This window comes from Talpa europaea, assembly GCF_964194135.1.
Source record: "Talpa europaea genome assembly, chromosome: 15".
NCBI lineage: Eukaryota > Metazoa > Chordata > Mammalia > Eulipotyphla > Talpidae > Talpa > Talpa europaea.
The window spans coordinates 2,716,062-2,725,778 of record NC_140083.1 but is presented as its reverse complement, the minus strand read 5'-3'; positions in this window follow the sequence as shown (position 1 = coordinate 2,725,778).

The window sequence follows — 9,717 nt, the reverse complement described above, 5'->3', positions numbered from 1 at the left end:
CACGTAGAGGAGGGGAGGCCCCAGCCCCAACACAAGAGGCGGATGCATGCCGGGGCCAGTGGGGAGAGGCTGAGGGAGACGTGGAGCCTGGGCTGCGGGGGGCTGCCCAGCCCTTAGGGGGCCTTCGTGCCAGTTAGAGAAAGGCACCCCCCGAGGGGGATGGCCTCACCCCTGGGATCCAGGGCGTGGCCATGGCCACACTGGGTCCCTCGTCCCCCTCCCCACCTCTGCCAGGCCTCACATAACAGGACCTGGTGGGTCTGGGTCTAGGAGAGCCACATGGCCAGAGAGCAGGGGTCACTGAGATCACACCGTGTCCCCAGAAAAGCCTTCAGATCCCATGGCACGGGGAGGCAGACACCCCAGCTGCCTGACCTGGTTTCCAGATGGGCGTCTTGGCGGGGCCTGCAAGAGCAGACGCACCCGCGCCCTGCCTAGAGCCGACACCGGGTGCCCTGGTGGCCTGCGTGGGGCGGAGATAACATTCTGCCCCCGGATCCTCCCGCATCGGAGATTTGTCCCGCCTCCCCCACTCGTTATTAGTCGTTACTTCGCCGGTCATCTAGGGGCCGTGGGCATGTTTTTCAGAATACCGTGTTATAATCCAGTTCTTTTTTCTGTCTTTTCTTCAAATTGTTCCATCTTTGGGTGGTGTCTTCCTTTGGGCCCACGTCCCGTAAGTGTGTGTGTGCGTGTGCATGGGTGTGTTCGTGTGTGCACGTGCGTGTGCCCCCACACGCTCAAGCACTTCGTTTCTGGCACGACCAGGGGCTCGGGGCCCATTCTGCGGGTTCCCGCCCTCGTCCTGGAATCAGCCATGTCCCCACGAGCCTGGCTTCCTTTCGTCGCAGGACATCAGAAGCCGGGATCGGGTCGTGTCCTGCTGCGTGACCCTGCGCCGTATTGATCCTCCCTGGGGGGCACTGGGCTGCTTCCCCTTTGCGTCCATTACCGTGGCCATCAGCATCTGTGCGCAGAGTGTGGTGTGGCCACATGTGTCCCTGTCTCTCGGGCGACCCCAGCCATGGCGCTGCTGGGCCCCACGGAGCTCTGCACCTGCCTCTGCTGTGCAGCCGAGCTCCTCCCCGAGGCCCTTGCGCCATCGCGTCCCCGCCGGCTGCTCTGAGGCTCCTGTTTCTCAACATGCTCCTCCCGGCCCGCGGTCGCCTTCTGTGACGGCAGCCGCTCCGGTGACCGGCCAGTGGCGTCTCGCTGAGGTTTGGCTTCCTGACCCCGCCCACGCGTCGGGCAGGGCCTCGTTCCGCGTGCTCGTGGCCATTTGTGTATCCGGAAAATCGTCTGCTGGGGCCCTGCGCCTGCTGCTGACTGCGTTGTCTTGTTTACCGCTTTTTGGGTGCCCCCTTCAATTTGGGGCCTGAGGAGTGTGCCTCTCTTGCTTTGCCCCACCTTGATCTGAAAGAAAAGAACGGGTGACATGAGTCTTGGTAACGGGGTACCCTGTCAGTTCCCAGAGTCTCTCCTGACCAGGTGTGGGATGGGAATGGGGTGACAAGGATAAGGAGCCCTAACTCTGTCTCCTCATCCTGGTGTGAGGAGGGGAGGGCTCCGAGGGCACAGTGTCATCTGCAGGACCCTAGCAGTGCCCGGCGGCCCCCTCACTGCACAGAGACAGGGCAGGGGCCACCCCATTATCAGCTACAAGGGTGGTCCCAGGGTCCCAGCAGCTGACACAAAATAGAGGAAGGACCCCCCCCATCTCCCCTGGCACCCCACCCCTCTGGGCCCCCGGGGAGCCTGAAGCACAGGTGCTGGGGTGCCCTACTTGGTCCCTCTCCAGGCCACCCCCACCTGAGCGAGCCCAGGGTGTTTGTCTCCAAACCGGTTTGTGCCTGTTGAGAGCTGGCTCTAGAAGCTCCAATGCAACGTGTTATGTAAGCTGCTGAAATCCGAGGGCCAACAGAGTGGTTCCCGCGAAAATAAACTCCACCACCCTGGAAAAGCCCGACATAGGCAAGTGTCTCAATATTTTTCTGCCAATCAGGTGAACGAGATGACGGCTCTAGGGGAGGAAATGGTGCAAACCCGGAAGGGCCGCGCTGTCAGGTGACATCTCCAGCCTCGGAAGGTCCTAGCTGCACTGGGGGGACCTGGAAGTCACAGGTTCCCTGCAGGAGAGGGGGTTAGGTAAGAAGAACCACCGGTTTCCAGGCTGCACCCTCAGGCTCCAGAAAGGTCTGGAAGGGAGGCCGCATGTCGAGTTCCGGCAGACTCAGGCTCAAAGGAACAGTTCATTACTGACATGGTCACACCAGTCAGTGACCTGCAGACACTGCCTGTCCCCCGGCCAGCTGCAAAGGACGAAAGGTCTAGACCACACGATGGGCTCCTGCGCTCCAGGGGCTGGAGGGCTGTCAGGAGACGGCGGGGGGGGGGGTGCGCGCTCAGGGCAGGGTCTCAGTTCCTGGGGTGCACGCAGCATCCCTGAGCTGGAGGGGGCCCAGGTGAACAGCTCCAATTCCCAGAGGCCACCACAGAGACTGGGAGGAGGGAGGGGCCACCCAGGGCTGTGGGTGGGGCTGCCCCCCAGGCTCTCCAAGCTCTGCTGCCTCATGGAGAAAGCCTGGCAGAAAGGAGCAAGACCAGGGATTGCCCTGAGTGCAATCCCTGAGGGTGGGCCTCAGGGTTCAGACCCCTACACAGCTGGGAGTTGCACAGAGGAAGGAACGCGCGGGCTCCTGAGTCAGAGGGCACCGGATGGCCCTTCCCGCCCACCCGCTGCGTGGCCTCAGGCATGTCCTGGCTGGAGTCTGTTTTCCCACTTGAAGAGTAGAGAGGAGGTTGCCCGTGCTGCACACGCCCCTCCTGCGGCCTGGGCCCCCTCCTCCCTGAGGGCGTCTCCGCCCATGGGTACCTGGCAGGCCTGCGTGGGAGACTGAAGTGCTGCTCAGGCCCTGGCACTTGAGCCCAGGCCCAGGGTCCCGGCCCAGGTCTTGCCCGGCTGGTGGCGGCTCCCCCTGCCCAGCCAAGGGGTTTTCTGCGTCGTGACCTGCTCAGGGCCTCAGCCCCTCACCTGTACGAGAGGGTCAGCCACCCTAGCTGGTGTGGGGGTCCTAGGGGCATGTTTTCCACTTCCAGCACCAGTCATGCCAGGGCACCTCAGAGCTCTGTCCCCCAAGGCCTCACCCCTTTTGTTACGTCCTTAAACCAATTCACTTTTTTCCTCATGAAAGGAAACTTTATGTCATTGCAAACAGAGAACAAGGATCACTTGCCAGAAATAGAAAGTGACCAGAAAGGTAAGTGCCATAGAAATGTGATTGATTTCTAGCCACTGCACCTCCAGTCTGGCCAGCCTCGCCTCTGGAGAGCGTGCGTGCCTGGCCCAGGTTGCAGGGGCGGCTGGGGTCCGCGCACCCACGGAGGCTGCTCCTTAGTTCCATCAGAGGGCCGGAAAGAGAACTTTCTCCCCAGGGAAGCCATGTTAGTGAGTCTGTCAGTCCACTGAGCACTAAGCAACCCAGGCAACCCCCCCCCGCCCCGCCCACAGAGGGTCACACCCACCCAGCGGCCCTGGGAAGGACTTGCTGGGGCAGCCAGGGCCCTCCCTGTAGTGGTGCCCTGCTGCAGGCCTCCAGCAGCCCTCAGCTGCTCCCCCGGATGCCACCCCCGCGTGTCCAGCTGTGTAAACCAGGACCCGGACACTCGGGTCCTCACTCAGCATTTGGAGTCCCGTTAGCAGAGCAGAGGGCGCCTGTCCTCTTGGTCCCGCGGTCCTGGATGGGGCCACCGCCAGCCTCCGTCCTGCCCCCAGCAGCCCTGTCCTTTGTGGACACACCCCTCACCCGCAGGGGCACTCAGACCCCACAGGAAGGGCTCCTCCCACCTGCCTGGGAGCCGAGTGGGGCTCAGGCCCAGGGAGATGAGGGCGGGCTTCAGAGGGAAGATGGAGACGCAAAAGGAGGCCTTGAGGGGCTGGAAGAGGCAGGGGACGTGGCCGACAGCTGGGCTGGCTTGGGGAGAGGTCAGCAAGGTGGGGTGCTGGGCTCCCAAGTCCTGACCCGGGCAGGCCTGTAAGCTTGAGAGCAGCTCTGGGCAAGATGGCGCCAGGGGGAAGAGGACAAAGGAGGGAGAGGCCGGGAGCTTGGCTGCCACCAGGAGGAGGCACATGGGGTCCCCAGAGAGACATCCCTGGCCAGCTAGGTCAGAGATCTCTCTGCAAAGCTGGGTCAGAGATCTCTCTGCAAAGCTCAAGTCGCAGGCTCCCCATCCTGCTTCAAGAGCCCACCAAGGCCACCTGCGCCCCCTGGTGGCCAATTCTAGGCTGTCCACGAGAGGAGACGGGAAATGGCAGGATCCTACCTCAGAGGCGGATAAGGGCGGCCCCATCCATTCCGGCATCCGCCTCCCTGCTCTGGGACTTCAGCAGGTCACTCGTACACCCAGCGTTGTCCTGGGGTTCCGTCCCAGGAGCCCTCAGCTAACTGGAGGCCCCTTCCTGCCCACCGTCCTTCCCCCCACCCCACCCCAGTGATGCTGCCTCCCTGAACAACACAGTCCCAAAGCTGCAGTGGAGCTGAGCCGGGCAGGCGGGCATCGTGTGAGTGACCCCCAGTGTGGGGGTGGGGGGCACTGACCAGAAGGGGTCAGGAGGACCGATGTGCAGGAAGACAGCTCCTGGAGTTGCTTGTTGGAACTAGTGTGATGGGGGGGGGGGGTGTCCAAGGGAAAGTGACCCAGGAAAGGATTTGGGGCTACAGTGGGGTGCGGAGGGTGTCTACAAGGAGAGAGCTTGGGATATGCATAGAGGATCAAGCAACTATGTAAATATATTCAGCCTTCTCATCTGGACAAACCCTTGGATGTTGGGCTGGAACTGGGGTGTCATTGCAAATTCACCGAAAATGAAACCGAATATTTTAATTGAATAAAATGTGAAGCAATCCCTTTGCACACAAGGCCATTTATCTAGACCAACAGCATGTGGAGGCTGCCTGTCCTTGTGTTAGTTGCCTGCAGCCCCATTCTGTGATTAGAATCTCACTTGTTCCACTAGATTGGTGGACACATAGGTCATTTCCTGAGTGGCTTCTATTAAATCAAGTGTCCACAGGAACCTTGAACACACCTGTCCAAACACAGTCCTCTCCCCAACCTGCTTGGCTCCCTCAACCTTGCTCCCAAGTCCTGCCTACCTTGCCACTTCCTCCAGGAAGCACCCTGGGCTTCTATCCTGCCCCTGTTATGGTGCTCATCCCCCTTCACAGGGATATAGGATGTCCCAGGGACTGCAGGGCCCCAAGACTTCCAAGCACCTGGGCCAGGGAAAAGGAGCAGGGACTCAAGGAAAGAGACCCTAGCTCTGCTACCTGCCTGCTGTGTGGCCCTGGGCAAGCGACTTGACCTCTCTGAGCCTTGTCTGCTGAATTGTAGAGAATCCTATCTACCACTGATTATAGGAGAAACGTCAGCTGAGCATCTTGATAAGGAGGCATTTGGTGGAATCCAACATCCATTCTTAATTTTAGAAAATGACAATTAAAATAAGAATAGATTTTATGGGCCTCCCCGGTGGCGCAGCGGTTGAGCGCTGGGTTGCGAAGCTGCCCGCAGCCTCTGCAGCGCCGGTTCGATCCCCGGCTGCTCCCCGGCCACCGGAGGAGGGTCCCACATGGCGCGCAGACCTCTCCTGCCGCCCGCTGCTCCCCTCAGCAGTGTCCTTCGGTCCTTCTGCCTGCTCTGCTCCCTGCTCTGGCTCTGGTGAGTTCTCTCACCCTCCCGCGCTTCTGACTATACCCAGTGCTTGTATAAATAAATAAATCTTTAAAAAAAAAAAAAAAGTCAAGTGAGCCTCCTCTGTGTGACACCATGGTGGGAACGGCTCATCGGATATCTGTCGAAACTCATGGAAGGGTCCGCGCCTAGAGCAAAAGGTGTGGGGCTTTAGATGGTCGTGGCGCGTGTAGGCAGGCTCACCTGGGGAGGGAGACGCAAGTGGGGGGCTGTGCACGTGTACAGTCGGGGCAGGACTGTATGGGAAAGCTCTGCACCTTTTATTTATTTATTTATTTATTTATTTTTATAGAGGCATGCTTTTTTATTTATTTATTTATTATATTTGTTTGTTTGTTTTGTTTATACATGCACTGGGTACAGTCAGAAGCGCGGGAGGATGAGAGAATTCACCAGAGCCGGAGCGGGGAGCAGAGCAGGCAGAAGGACCGAAGGACACTGCTGAGGGGAGCAGCGGGCGGCAGGAGAGGTCTGCGCACCATGTGGGACCCTCCTCTGGTGGCCGGGGAGCAGCCGGGGATCGAACCGGCTCCGCAGAGGCCGCGGGCAGCTTCGCAACCCAGCGCTCAACCACTGCGCCACCGGGGAGGCCCAAAGCTTTGCACCTTTTGCTCAGTCTTGCTATGAGCCTACAACTGCCCCCACCCCGCCCAAGTAGTCTATTTAGAACAATCAATTGCCTTGATGCAGCTATAGATTTGCAGTGATCCATTAGGTCTCGGAAGGAAAGACCTTATCCGTAATAGCTCGAAGGGGGAAAAAAAAGTAAAACGAAGGGCAAGGGCATAAGAGAAGAGTGAAGGAAAGGCAGGCTTTCCTCTTGGTCAAGAAACCCAACACCATTAAAATGTCTTTTTTCCCCTAATTTAATTATGCAGTCAATAAATCCAAACGGGATAGTGAAGAAAACCATATGATTTCTCTAGGAGAGCAAAATGTGAAAATAGCTAGGAAGGACTGACTTTATTAGCTATTAAAAGATGTAATGCTTGTAATTCTAATTATCCAAGCTACTTAAGCATCGTATGTTCCACACTCAGTTTCAAGGGCTTTATAGAAACTCACTCATCTGATCTTCATCACAGCACTTAAGGCAAAAGAAGTAGGGTTTTAAGGGTTCAGTAGCAGTATGCTCCCTTCCCTTGCCCCGCCTCCCTCCCAAGTTCAAAATCACAGAGAAGACAGATGCAGATCCATGGACATCAACAAATCCTCTTGATTGCTGATAGAAGCTGCAGTAGAGGCTGGGTATGAGCAGGGCAATGTGGGCCTTAAAACTCCACCAAGAGAGGACCTCCCTGGTGGGGCAAGGGGTTAAGACGCAGCGCTATGAAGCTATCAGCAGCCTCTGCAACACGAGTTTGATCCCCGGTCAGGGAACTGCCCACATGGCACAGCAGACCTTGCCTGACTCTCCCGCTGCTCCCCTCAGCAGTGTATCTCAGTCAATCTGCCCGTTCTGTTGTTCTGTTCCCCACTCTGTCTCTGGTGAATCCTCTTACCCCCTGCATCTCTGGCCTGTACCCCGAGAATGAAAAGACAAGCCACAGATATGCAGAAAATATTTTTTAAATACATGTCGGAAATAACTTGTCCAAAATATGCGAAGAATTCAGCTCACCCAGAAGAAAACAAAAGAACGACTCAATTTTAAAATGGGCCAAAAAGGGGGGTAAAAATTGGAACCAGACACCTCATCAAAAAAGATATCGAGGTTTCACGCTGGGGGTGGGGGTGGGGGTGGGGTGGGGGGGAGATATAGAGGTTTCAAATAAGCCGATGAAAAGACAGACAACACCCTCTGTATTAGGCAAGTTAAATCACCAAACGCCACCAGGACAGGTCACGGTAAGGGGGAGCCTGACAAGGGGCTCCATCAGCCCTCGCTGGCAGGGAATGTGGGTGTTTGGATAAACATGAAGCACACACTTCCTCCAGTCCACACCGCAGGCCTCCCAGCCGGCTGGGCCTTCCTTCTGCTCAGCTCGGGTTAAAGTCTGGGCGTGCCCCTTCCACCCAGTGAGCCCTCAAATCCCAGGAGCCTGGGGCCTATGCCAAGCCAGCGCCTGGATCCTCAGCTGGCGCAAGGGACAGCACCCCCTGCCCCGGCCCTCAGAGGTGTGGTTACAGACCAGTTAGCGCATTGGCATTTATTTTCTAGGCCGTACATCTCTGCCCTGTTTTTCCTCCTTAAAATCCACTGCTTGGGGGGGAGGGGAGGGGAAAGGAGGGATTGGGTTCAAAATAAGAGGGTTGCAATTGTATGGGGAATATAAAAATAAAATTTAGGGCCTCCCCGGTGGCGCAGCGGTTGAGCGCTGGCTTGCGAAGCTGCCAACAGCCTCTGCAGCGCCGGTTCAATCCCCGGCCACCGGGCGAGGGTCCCACAGGGCGCGCAGACCTCTCCTGCCGCCCGCTGCTCCCCTCAGCAGTGTACTTCGGTCCTTCTGCCTGCTCTGCTCCCCGCTCTGGCTCTGGTGGATCCTCTCACCCTCCCGCGCTTCTGACTGTGCCCAGTGCTTGTGTAAATAATAAATAAATCTTTTTAAAAAATAAAAATAAAATAAATTAAAAAAAAAATCCACTGCTTAAAAAAATAATTTATCTGGGGCCTCCCCTGGTAGATCTGCCTGTTCTGCTCCCCACTCTGTCTCTGGTGAATCCTCTCATCCTCCCGCGCATCTGGCCTGTACCCCAGTTCTTGGATAAATAAATAAATAAATAAATAAATAAATAAATAAATAAATCTTTTAAAAAAATAGAATAGAATTAGGGCCTCCCTGGTGGCACAAGGGGTTAAGACACACCTTTGAAGCTATCCGCAGCCACTGCAGCATGTTTGATCCCTGGCTAGGGAGCTACTCACAGGGCGCAGCAGACCTCCCCTGTCTCCCCGCTGCTCTCCTCAGCAGTGGATTTCAGTCATTCTGCCTGCTCCTTCCCTCCAGCCTCTTCATTCCATTTATTATCCACCCCACCCGGGCTCCTAGTTCTCTCCCTGCCCCCTAGTTCTCTTGCACCCCAGGGACACCCGATGTTGGAGGCCCTGTTTGGGTCTGTCTCTGGTGAGTCCTCTCACCCCCCGCACCTCTGGCCTGTACCCCAGCTCTTGTGTGCATAAATAAACAAAATCTTTAAAAAAAAAAAATTTATCTGTTGGAGAAGTAAAAAAAAAATCCAAATGGCGAAAGAAAGAACGAGAGAGAGAGAAAGAGAGACAGGGAGACAGAAAGAGAGAAAGAGAGAAAGAAAGAAAACAACAACTAAAGCCCCCCAAATCCCAAAACCCAGCCCAGCGCCAGCGGGCACCGAGTGCCAGAACCCGCTCCCCTGCGTTGGGAGCACCAGTTCCCACTGGAAGGGTCTGGCGGCTTCTCACCAGGCCGAGCCAGAAATCACCCTGCTCGTCTTCGGCCGTGACCTGACAGCCTGTGTCCACGCAGAACCCGCACGCTCGCGGGTGTGCACCTGCTGCGCCCGAGCGTCCGGGACCGGCCTGGAGCGTGCGCCCCGCAGGTGTGCGCGCCCTCGGGGTGCTCTGTCACCCCCGTCCCCCTGGGACACAGAGGCCTGGTGAGGGGGGGACCCGCGGGACCTGCCCCTGCCGGCTGCTTGGATCTCCAGGAACGCGAAGATGTGGAGGGGAGAGGGGGGGAGAGAGGGCGGAATAGGGGAGCCCAGGCCTAGAGGGGTCTCAGGAGGCGCCCTGACTGAGATCAGAAACGCCAGCACACAAAAGGGGGGATGCGCTCCTGCTGGGAGGCTCCGGCCTCCAGGGGGCATCCCCGAGTCAGGGAAAGACTCCCTGCACCAGGGGCAGCCTGGCCTTCCAGGCAAAATAAGGCCCCCCCCATCCCTCTCTGGGGTGTGAGTCCCTGAGGCTTGTCCAGCGCGCCCCCATCTCTGCTGCTCCAGGAGATGTTCCAGTTCATTCCCCTCTGATATCCCCGCAGACCCCCGGCTGGG